This window comes from Cyanistes caeruleus, chromosome 2, assembly GCF_971803275.1.
Source record: "Cyanistes caeruleus chromosome 2, bCyaCae1.hap1.1, whole genome shotgun sequence".
In the NCBI taxonomy this organism is placed as follows: Eukaryota; Metazoa; Chordata; class Aves; order Passeriformes; family Paridae; genus Cyanistes; species Cyanistes caeruleus.
In genome coordinates this window covers 5,029,491-5,041,027 of record NC_141702.1, presented here as the reverse complement: position 1 = coordinate 5,041,027, position 11,537 = coordinate 5,029,491, and the positions used below count along the sequence as shown (strand labels likewise).

At 40.1% G+C, this 11,537-nt stretch overlaps 1 long non-coding RNA gene across 2 annotated transcripts; it reads right to left on the bottom strand.

Annotated features, from left to right (window-relative positions):
- Positions 1-3,304: 3,304 nt before the first annotated feature.
- LOC111927402 (uncharacterized) lies at positions 3,305-11,161 on the bottom strand. Of its 2 annotated transcripts, XR_015282674.1 has the most exons (4): positions 10,657-10,914; positions 7,765-8,107; positions 7,550-7,594; positions 3,305-5,747 (listed from the first exon to the last, which is right to left on the bottom strand). It is a non-coding gene; the product is annotated as an uncharacterized LOC111927402 (long non-coding RNA). The 2 variants fall into 2 exon arrangements; XR_002863566.2 differs by lacking the exon at positions 7,550-7,594 and having other exon boundaries at positions 10,657-11,161.
- Between the last annotated feature and the right edge of the window lie 376 nt (positions 11,162-11,537).

Below are 11,537 nucleotides of genomic sequence, written 5' to 3'. Positions count from 1 at the left end.
GGAGGTCCCTTTGTCCATCCTCCCTATCCAAAGCCCATTTCCCAGATGGCCAGATGGCTTTTGAATATCAGCAGGTCAAGGTGGGAGAGAGGTTTGTCAGCAACACTTGAAATTTCCCGTGTCTGCTACAGGTGTTTCTCGTGGTCACATGCTGGGTCTCCTCAAAAGACTTCTAAGGAAGTCTTTGCTGTCAGAGGGGTACCTCAAATTTGAATTTTATACCTGTGTGAGGTAGAAGAGATCCAGAAACTGGCTAGATGAACACAGGTGGTTGACTCCCCTCTGAAAAGGAAAAACAAAAAAATTAATTCCTTGAAGTGTTGCAAGTTGAATCACCTGAAGAGCTTCCATAAAACCCTCTGTCAAAGGCATATAATTAATGCATCAAAGAGTGTGATTTTATTGAATGACTGATAACAAAACATATGCAAATGAAGAAGGGGTTACCTAAATCTTGGCAATAATTTTTGACTGTGGATGTTCACTCTGAAATGTTCCAGTCAAATGTTACAGTTGGGTTTTTTGGGCAGCCAGAAGACTGGTGGAAATCTCCTGTTCTTCCTTCAGGATGAACAGGGAGGTGAAGGGAAAATGACAATATTTGTACCTCAACCATATCAAATGAGTCTTCAGATATTTCATATTTTCTTATATTTTTTATATAGTCTGGTCTCTGTTTTAAATTAATATCAAATTCAAACCCTAAATTGATATATATGGCTTTTCCAACAGAGTGTATGATAACATAGTTTACCACTTAACCAAAGCAAATCTTTCCTATTGCTTAATGCTCCATTCTTAGAGATGATACCAGACGTGGCTATTTAAATCATGAAATCTCTGACAATATTCCAGAAAATTACTGACTACTCACAGTATTAAAATATTGCTCCAGTGATATTGGCTACTGAAACCATTAATTTCCTTTAGTTGGCACTGAATGCACGAAATGATGATAATACAATATGTGACCTCTCCAGTGCTTATAAATATTATAGATGCTTTTGCAGAAGTTTCAACACTGTGTCAAAATATTTACTTACTTATTGTGGAATTGGGCTTATAATCAGCTAAAGGATCCTGCCTCATTCATCCAAAATAATTGAAGAGATAATTGAGTGAAAGCAATTTCTCCCAGCCACCTGCATGAGGAGCATTTGTTGAAATTGCCTTTTCTCTGTAACCAATTATCATGTTGGTTACTGACAGTATCACATGGAACTTCATTAACCAACAGCTCCTGGATCCTGCAGAACTGAACGTGCTTAATTATAATCCCAGTCTACTGTGCTTATTATTGCAAACACATCCTAACTGTAAAAATTAGATTGATCAATTGCAGCTTTAATGCTGAATGAAGCAATAGCACAGCTAGATTTTTGTAGCTTGTGTTTGGCATGGAGCTTGTGTGGTTGGGCAGGGCAACACTATATTGACATTTTAGGGTGTTTTTGTCACCTTTGTAATATCTCTCAAAACTGAGAGTGATACTGCTAGTGGACAACTTTGTCTTGCAGCACTTTCACTACTAAACAACAATTTTGGGAGCAGTGGAACTGAAGCAGAGGATGGGATTTAGCTGGCAGATGAAGACACCTATACGTAAGTGGCTATGTCATTTTAGAATAGAATAATAGAATAGTTTGGGTTGGAAGAAACCTTAAAGGTCATCTAGACCTTCACTTGTGCCATGAGCAGGGGCACCTTCTCTGATCCCAGGTTGCACCAAGCCCCATCCAATCTGGCCCTGAACCCTTCCAGGGATGGGGCAGCCACAGCTTCTCTGGGCACCCTGTGCCAACCTTACTCATTCTGCAGTTCTGGGATTTATCAGTGTAAATACTGTAGACTTCAGCAAAAACATTGACATCATCACAAATAAAAGGAGTGGGGTAAAATCACTTGAAGTGGAGCAGGACACAGCAACAGAACTCACAATTGAAGTTTTATTATGGCATTCCTGTAAATACAGATGTCTGCATCACATTTGCTTGATTTTCTTAAAAGTGAATGGGAAATAGGTTCCGACTGGAAATTTTAGTATTTCCTGGAGGATAAGATGAACTGAAATCTAGAAATACCAATTTCCTCTTTTGACCACAATAAGAAGACTAGTAGGCTTCCAAAGGGATTTTCATTTTGCTGTTTCCCAAAACTGCAGGAACTGCACCTTCAGTGGGCTGCTGTGCAAGCAAATTACTTAAAGAGTAGTAAGAGAATAAGTTAAGTAGAGAATAATTATTCTCTTGTGCTTCCCTCTGAATCACATAGCAAAAGGACAGAAGTTTAAAGAATGAGCTGTTCTTTTTATCTATGTGAGAAATTTCACTGAATCAGCCTACTAACTATAAATTAAATTTAGTCACCAGTATGTATGTGTATATATATATATATATATATATATATATATATATATACTCAAGTATTTATACATACATGGAGTTTACAGTTTCCTCTTTACCGACATTTTACGGGGAGTTTTTGTCCTTTTAATCTCAAATCTTTTAGTCTAAACATTACTTTTCTTATAAAGCATAACCACAGAAGTTTAAAGCCCTCCATACCTCCCCCCAAAAAACCCCACAAACTCCTCAAACAACATTGTCAAGATTATTTTTGGTAGGGACCTTCTTTCCTTCCAGGTTCACCATCAGTCTTCATTGCCTTAATGTGACAATATATCTCTTTATTTTTATTTTGTTTTGTTTTGTTTTGTTTTGTTTTTGAATTGGGCTGCAGTCACTGCAATGACAGACAGAGCAAAAGGCCATTCACCCTTTTACCCTCATGGCAAGAAACTTTCCTGATGTGGTAAATTTCTGGATGAACAAGCACCATGATTTAGATTCTTGATTTTATTTTTTTTTTCAAATTCTGAAAGAAAGAAATTTCAAATTTCTGAAGAAAGGAAAAAAACATTAAAACTGTCACTAAATTGGTATATTATAGAACTACCAGTGCCATGCCTCATAATAAAAATCCAAGAAAACAGAATTTAAAAGGAGATACCATCATCTGTGTCAGCAATGTGGTGCTCCATAGGAACAAGTATGAGGTAGGAGCAGTGACTAAATTACTGGGGTGGAAAAGGAACATCAGATATCCTGGCTGACGTCTTGCTTGTTTGGATGAATGTTCTCTGCAGGCATTGACACAAAGAAAGAATTCTGGAGTCATAATCCAACCTCCTACTCATTGTGGAACTGAGCAGGAAGTTTCTTCAATGAGAAAAATTAGCCTCTGACCCAATTCTTGGAGTTCTTGACTCTAATAAGGCTTTAAAAAAAACTTTGATAATGAGCTATTTTTGTTTAAAAAGTGATTTATTTAGTAAGATATTATTACTCTTTTCCTGTTTCTATATACACAGAAATATCATCCACATATTTGATATCTGAAGATCCTCAAGATATTATGATGCTATTTTATGTACAAAATGAAATATGGTTGAAATCAAGGTTTGATAACTAAAACAGTAATGTTGGGGGCTAAAACCATTCTATTATTCTATGTTGAAAACAAACAGCTTTTACTACCTGGATAAGTGTGTTCAAACTGTTCAAACTGTCAAGGAAATAATAAAAATAGCCAAACTCTTGTTATCCTGGTCATTAAATTTAGCTCACCTCAGTGCGGAGCATGCTTTCAACTTTGACCAGTCAATGATTTTGAGACAGCAAAACATAAATTTTATCTATTTTTAAGTATCAATCTGGTTTCTACAAAGTTAATGCAAGGAAAACAGAGTCTCTCCTTGCTTAATCACATAAAAACGTTTTGGCTGAACCTCTCCAGCTGCAGACTTAAGTGATTTTTTATATTAGGATTTTCTTCACTGAAAGAGTGGTTAGGGATGGGAACAGGCTGGCCAGGGAAGCGGTGGAGTCACCATTCCTGGGAATGTTCAGAAAATGAGCAGATGTGATATGGTTCATGGTGATACTCAGTCAAAGGTTGGACTTCATGATCTTGGAGGTTTTTTCCAGCCTTCATGATTCTGTGATTCTCTTCTAGAATTAGAACTAGGAGGTGTTTTAAGGGATTGGTCCATTATAAGATCTTGGTCCACAGATAAGAAAATCTCATTTGTGTTTCAAACAAAGCCAGTGGGTGCTGACATACACTTTGTTTAACTGAGAAAATATTTTGTATATGTAAATTGGAACTACAAAGAATCAGTGCTCATATTTTAAAAATTCTGTTTTCCAGTTCATCTGGTTAACCCCAAGGTAATTTCAGAGCTGCAGATGTCTCTGTTTTGTAATGATAAGATTCCTCAGAGGTTGGTACACCATATATTTTTACAAATAAGATAAACAGAATAGAGTAGAATCACAGAAGAGTTAGCATTGGAATTCCTGAACAGGTTGAGGTTTGACTCACAAACATGCCATTCCCTTGCCCTGTCATTTGAGGAAGCAGGCCTTGTCATCATCCTCTGAAACATGCTTTATGTGTAACACAGAGACTGGGCTCCACAGGGAATCCTGGGTGCTATTTTAATGAAATAAAGTGTAATTAATGTAATAAATACCAGCAACAGAAGCTCCTGGATGCAGCTGGCAGTGTTCCATTTCCCCATGGCACTTTAGTGACTAAAATACATTGAAAAGAAATGTGTAGGGAAAGGGCTGTGTTTCTCTTCTTCCTAAATAGAAGGTCAAATGTTTGATGTTTTCAACCCCAGCACAAACAAGTTCTGCTTTTGACTCCTGATTTTATTTTCATCCTGGTGTCCCTGTAGAAACTTGTCCCTCTGTTGCTTGCTCAGTGCCTAACTCAAGTGAAAGGGTTTCAGTATTGCAGTGAGGATGAACAAATGAACATCAGTAAGGAGCTCAGCTGAGTGGGTGGGTGTTAGGAAAGAGAGGGAAATATGGATCATTGACCAGGGCTTCCCATTTAATTGTAAAGTTTGGTTAATCTGTAACAACCTTCTCCTTTCTGGAAGAGCTGCTCTATTTTAACGTCATTTTACTTCCACTTAGCCATACTATGTACTCTGTGCCTATATCTGTCTACATAGCAACAAACTACTGTGTATACTTAAATATAAATATATCTATACAGAGGAAGAGGGAGAGCAAAAGAGGGGGAGTTTTTGAAAACTACTAGAATTAACTCAAATATTTCTTCAGTACAATGAAGTCTGGATGAATGGTTCTTCATGTTAAATCCTTTTAGAACACCTGAGCCTCTAAAAAAAAGTAAGCAATATGTTTTATTGTAATAAAAACAGAATAATAGCAGTTCAATCATTATTAAATTTAAATAAAATAGTCAGTGAAAGTTGTCATATCCTATGACTTTTGTGATATTTTTCCCCTCTCCCATTTTTCTCTCATTTTAACTTATCTTTGCTGTAGCTAAATTTCAACTCATATTTTTTTGAGCATATTTTTAAGCATATATCCCTGGTATAGAGACTGAGAACAGAACATCTGGAGAGTCACTAAAGGCAAGATACATTTCCTCTACTTTAGACATGAACTGTAAGGTTCTTTTAGGCTCTTTTTACAGTTAGGGAGAGTGAGCTCCTGGTTGCAATTAATCTCATCCTAACTGGGTGGTTAATAAAGTTTATGTACATCAATTTAAATTTTCTCTCAGTTTTAGTTCAGTCAGTGTTCAGAGAAGAGCTCCTGTAGACTGGCTGCAGTATCACTGCGAAAGAAGTATTTCCTGGAGCACATCTGATTTTGTTTCCTGTATTTCTCTGTCCAGCTGCAGAAAATACATCTGGAAAACTGAAAACAAAGAGAATGAAAAAACTGATTTTACCAACCATATTTTCCTCCAAACTGAGACCAGTCCCCTTTTCAGTGAACCCACATGCATTGATCTGGGTTTTGTCATAAAGAGGAAAGTCAAACAGGTGCAGAAACCATCATAATTTAATTCTTTTACTACTCAATACTTAATTAGCAAGGTAAGACAAGTCTTGGAGCAGTATCAGTCTCTACCACATAGGCTATACAATGCACCCCACTGTGCGTGCACACATACAAATACAGATGTTCAGGAACACTTGTACTCACTTGAAATCCTGTGTTTGCAACTGTTAGTGATTTCTCCAAGGCTGTTGTGGCATCTTAAATCTTTTTCCTATGCCTTGTACGCAGGTGATTTGACATAGGCAAAAAATCACATTTTGCGGCTGTGACAGAAGTGTGAAGGCTTTTATGGAGATCGATGTGATGCTGGGTGACAAGAAGGATCAGTGGGGTTCTGAATGAAGATGAGAGTTTGCAGGAAGTTTCAGGGATGTGAAGGGGGGCTTAGGGGTGAGACCAAGAAGTTACAATGAAGATTTGAAGAGCGGTGAATGACTTCAGGAAGCTATTTCATGGATCAAACTGCCTTTCCCCCTTCCTTTCCTTTCCTTAACTTCCCCTTGACAGCTGATCACAATGTGAGGTTGCAGTGGGACCACAGAACACTCAGGAGACTGGCAGTCAGTCTCTTTGTCTCCAAAAAACACCTTCTATCTCTAACATTCCCTTATAGGAATGTAGAACCATAGTATGATTTAGACTGGAAAGGACCTTAAAGATCATCAAGTGACAGCCCCTGTGCCATGGGCAGGGACACCTTCCACTATCCTAGATTGCTCCAATCCTGTCCAACCTGGCCTTGGACACTCTCAGGGATGGAGCAACCACAGCTTCTCTGGGCACCCTGTGCCTCAAGACTCTCATTTTTAAAAATGTCTTTTTCATATTCCACCTAACACTTTCCTCTTTCAGTTTAAAACAATTGCTCCTTGTCCCTGTTTCTTTCTCTTTTGAAAAGAAGATCTCTGCCTGATAGGAAAAGGACCTCTGGACCCACTCCAACAGGTCCATGCTTTTCCTGTGCTAGGGAACCCAGATCTGGGTGCAGTACTCCAGGTGTGGCTCTCACAAGAGTGGAATAGAGGGGGAGCATCCCCTCCCTTGACCCTCTGGCCACACTTTTTGTAGCCCAGAAGACAACTGGCCAGGATTGACTCCCTGGGACTCTTGAGCTTCCATCATTCCAGGGAAGACTGGGAAAGGATCTGCCTGTCCTACCTTAGGACAATGGAATGGGGAGAAGGGTTGTAGGCAAAGCCTGGAACAGCCCTGGAAAACTGGGCTCAGGGCAGGAAAAGGCATGGCAAAAAAAACGGCACTGTGAGAGGGACATAGAAATGTCTCAAGACACTTGTTCTGTTCTAAGGCAGCAGAAAGAGACATTTGTCTTAGAGTTCAAATTCTGGTTTTTTTGTTTTTTTTTTCCTCTATACTCTACCTCCAAACAGTTCAGGAGACTTTGTCTGTTATTCCCTTGAACTTGATAAATTGCATAATCAGAAAATAATTACCCCCAGAAGTTTCATTGCATTCAGGGCCACAGCCTGAAAATGACAGCAAACATAGCTCAGACACCTGGTGCAATAGATGACCTCAGCCCTAACACTGTCCTCTGATGTGAATCTTGACAAAAGTAAAAATTTGTTCAAAGGGGAAAGATGGTTGTGTTAAGCTTTTCCCATTGTGCCTTCAGCTGAAAGACATGGAAAACTTACACTGAACAACAGGAGACAAGGAAGGTCTTCTACAGAAGATCAGTCCTGTAACTCAGAGGAAGTTAAAATTAAAAACAAACAAAGAACCAAACAAAAACCACAAAAAACCAAAAAAACCAAACAAAAAAACCCAAACAAAAATCAACATCTGGAACTGTTTAATGTCTGACCCTTAAATGGGGGAAGTCAAGCTCCAAGGCCCAGTATTCACATACCAAAGCATTCACGTGTCCAGCTTCACATCACGGCATCAGAACATGGATGTGCAGCCAGATTCCCAGACTATTTGGCAGTGGTAGTTTCAGCAGCTTCCATTGGTTCATTTGCTATCACAAGAGCCAGATTAACCAGCAGTTCTCACCCAGCACAAATCCATGGCAGATTAGGTGATGTCTTCATCCAGCACTGCTCAGGAGCCACAGAATGACAGATCAGACAGCTGATGGGTTTATCCTAAAAAGGTCTCAGAAGATTTGTTTCAGTATCCATATTTCAAGTTCCATCTACCCACTGATGTCTTCCAGCCTTGGTTCATCTTCTTGCCTGCTTCCATAGCCCCTGGAAATGAGAACACATCTACTTAACACTGAAAACTTGATGTAGAAAGTTATGGAAGCAGAATGGAACAGAACAGCTTAAATAACAGACACAACCAACAAAGGGAGAAGATGTGGTGTGAAATCACAAAATCACAGGATGGGTAAGGTTGGAAGAGAACACTGGTGGTTTATCTGACCCAACCTCCCTGCTCAAGAGGGGTCATCCCAGGGCACAATGCCCTATTCATTATAGTCCACTTCACAGTAATGGGTGTCATTTCTTATTTGAATCACATTTTGATTAAAATTCTGCCAAAGGCATCAATGAAGATATATGCCACCAAGGCCAAGGCCTCTGATACACAGACACCCTGGATGAAGGTCTCATGTAACCTTACATGAAGATTTTAAATTCTCTTAAGTCACTTTTAGGACAACAAAATTAATGCCCAAGAAAGCTCTGAGATTAACTCATTCTTAGTTATCCATTACTCAAGGAATGCTGGGCTAAGTGCAGTGGTGTGGAATAAGAAAATCTGTATTCAAAGCCTACACACACGTTGTTTTATGCCACACCATTGTGCTTAATCCTCTGTTCAGTAAATCACGCTGCAAAAATAAATTGGCATAAAATAAAATATATTCTGAAAAGAAGTAGGAAGTTCCTCCTGACTGACAGCGGCTTGCAATGCCAGGGCTTGTTCTATATGCATACTTACAAAATGCAGATTATATTTCTCTCATGCTGGCAAGCCAATAACTAAGCTTCACTGCTTTTGGCATTCGCTAGATTTTTGTCATACCTCCCTAATATGCCTTAAGGGTACTTGTTGATACCAAGAATTGAAACAAAGCTTATGCTTTTGGTTGCCAAGTCACTTCAGCCAGATGGAAACATAAATCTGGAGCCAGAAAATATTATTACTGTTATCTGAATTTGGAATGTAAATGGTGGCTTTGTCTTTACCATGTAAATGTTTCTTCTGTTGTAGAAAAGTCTAACATGAGAAAATATCTACCTCCTTCAGGCTTCCTTTGTCGCTGTCCTAGCAAGTTGGCTTGAATATGTTGTGAGGTCTATAACCCAGTTATAAAATAAATAAATAATAAATTTATGTTCCATGGTTCTTTATGGAATTTATTTTCTCTTCAGCTGAGGAAGGAATAACAATGAATACAGGGTGCATGACAAAGCCAGAGAAATCTCAGCAGAGCACTGCACATGTGTTTAACACAGAAGGATGAACATCCCTAACATTTCATCTTGGTACCTTGAAATCAGGTTGTCTTCATGGAATATCTATTCTCATGTAACTTCATGGGGGTTTAGGATAATACAGTGGTATATTGATATTAAGATATTATTAATGTATTGCACAAAAGATGTCAGAAAATTGTAGCCATCCCTTTATAAACCTATAAAATTCCAAAGTCAACAGTAAAGGTCATAATTTGTTTGGATTGTGTCCAGGACATCTGTAAAATAGCAGTACTTTCTGATTGTGACCTTCTTATTTAAATGTTATTTTTCTCCATAGTTTTTCTGGAAAGGTTTTATGAAAGGAGAAAAGTGATGTGAAATAGAGAACAAGGTATCACGGTAACAACTGAACTGCTTCAATAAAAGGAGTTGTTTCCTCTGAAGTAAAAGACACTGGCATACTGTTCTGAACATCAAGAGTTTTTTTTGTATTTACTCCTGAGATAGGAAATGAAAATTATTTTCAAAATATTGTAACTTAATTAGCCAATGTGTACCATCATGGAATCATTGAATCTCAAAATCACAGAAATTGAGAATGGGTTGGAAGGGACATTAAGGATCATTTATTTCCAAACCCCCTGCCATGGGCAGGGGTACCTTTCACTAGACCAAGTTACTCCAAGCCTCATCCAGCCTGGCCTTGGACAATTCCAGGCATGGAGCAGACACAACTTCCAGTGCAATGCTGTGTATTATTTATCAGAATCTACCTGGGTTTAACAGAGGTAATCTGATACTAGACAGTGTCAGCTGAAAGGGTGAACCCTTTAAGCAGCTGTTCTTACATCAGTGTAATGAGTGCAGCCCATCCTGTCACAGCAGAAGCTCCTTATTCTCTCCAGGAGACATTAATCAGATTGAGATGACAGTTCCAGCTATTCTGACTGCAGTATCTGCTCTCCCTGATTTACAACAAGCAGCAGTGAAATAACCAGGTTCATTAAACTTTCCCCCATGTGGGATGAGTCCAGGCTTCTTATCTGCAGAGGGATGGCTCTCAAGAAAGGTGCCACAGTTTCTTCAGGTGTGGAACTACCCATGGAAATAAAAACTAGTGGGCCCACACCATAGGAAACACCAGCCTCAGGATCTAAACTTTGCAATTTTATCTTCTGTCCAGCCCAGTGACGCTGGAGAGAAGCAGCATCAACCAGGCCACGACACAACCTAAGAGAAGTGAGAGCTGAGGATAAATCAATAATGCTTTTATGTATTCCTTGCCAACTATCAAATAAACAACAGGAGCACTGGAGACACTTCCTAACACACGTGCATCCCCAGGGATGGCTGTGCTGCTGGGATACCTGGGCCCGGTGGTTCTGTGGCCTGCTGGGTCCCCAGAGCTGCAGGACTCAGGGCCCAGGCCTCTCACCAGGCTGCCCAAGCCCCTCATCCCACTGGCTGCTGTCCGAGCCGGAGCCAGATGGTCTGGGAGCCTGGAAAAACACGAGGGCAATCTGCATTCGTGCAGCCTTTCCAGGGCTGATCCGAGCCTTCCAGCCTGAGCAGCCCCGGTGGAGCCCGGCCAGTGCCACCGGCAAAAGGCGCTGCTGTGACAGACCAGATTGTCCCGTCAGGGTCCCCGGGGAGCTCCTTTCGCTTTGGGATCACACGTGTACAAATATTGCTTAAAGAATCCAGTGCAGAGCCCTTTTTTCCCCTTTTTCCCCCTTTTTTCCTCCTATGGATATATCTGCGTTTCTGGCTGTCTGTCCTCGTGCGGGATAAGTTTTCTGTTCTGTAAAAATCCCTGTTCCCCAGAGCTCTGGAGCTCCTGTGCGATGATAACAAACCCGTGTCTGCGAGCACTGAGGGTTTTAGCAGCGGCTAAAAGCACCATCTAGTGGCGTCGGGGAGCCTAGGGGAAACGGGACAATTCGGGTTTGTTTGGAAATATAAAATCGTCAGAGTTTGAACAGACCTCTAAGATCATCGAGTGCCACATCTACATGGCACCTTTTAAATTACCTCCGGAAATGGTGACTCCGACACTTCCCTTGGCAGCCAGTTCCACCATGCTTAACCACCCTTTGAAGGAGGAAACTGTGTCCAATATCCAATCTAAATACTCCTGGTACAATCAGAGGCCGTTTGCTCTTGTCCTGTCTCCTGTTCCTTGGGAGCAGACCCCGACCCCGACCTAGCTCCTCCTGTCAGGGAGCTGAGAAGAGCAAGAAGATCCCCC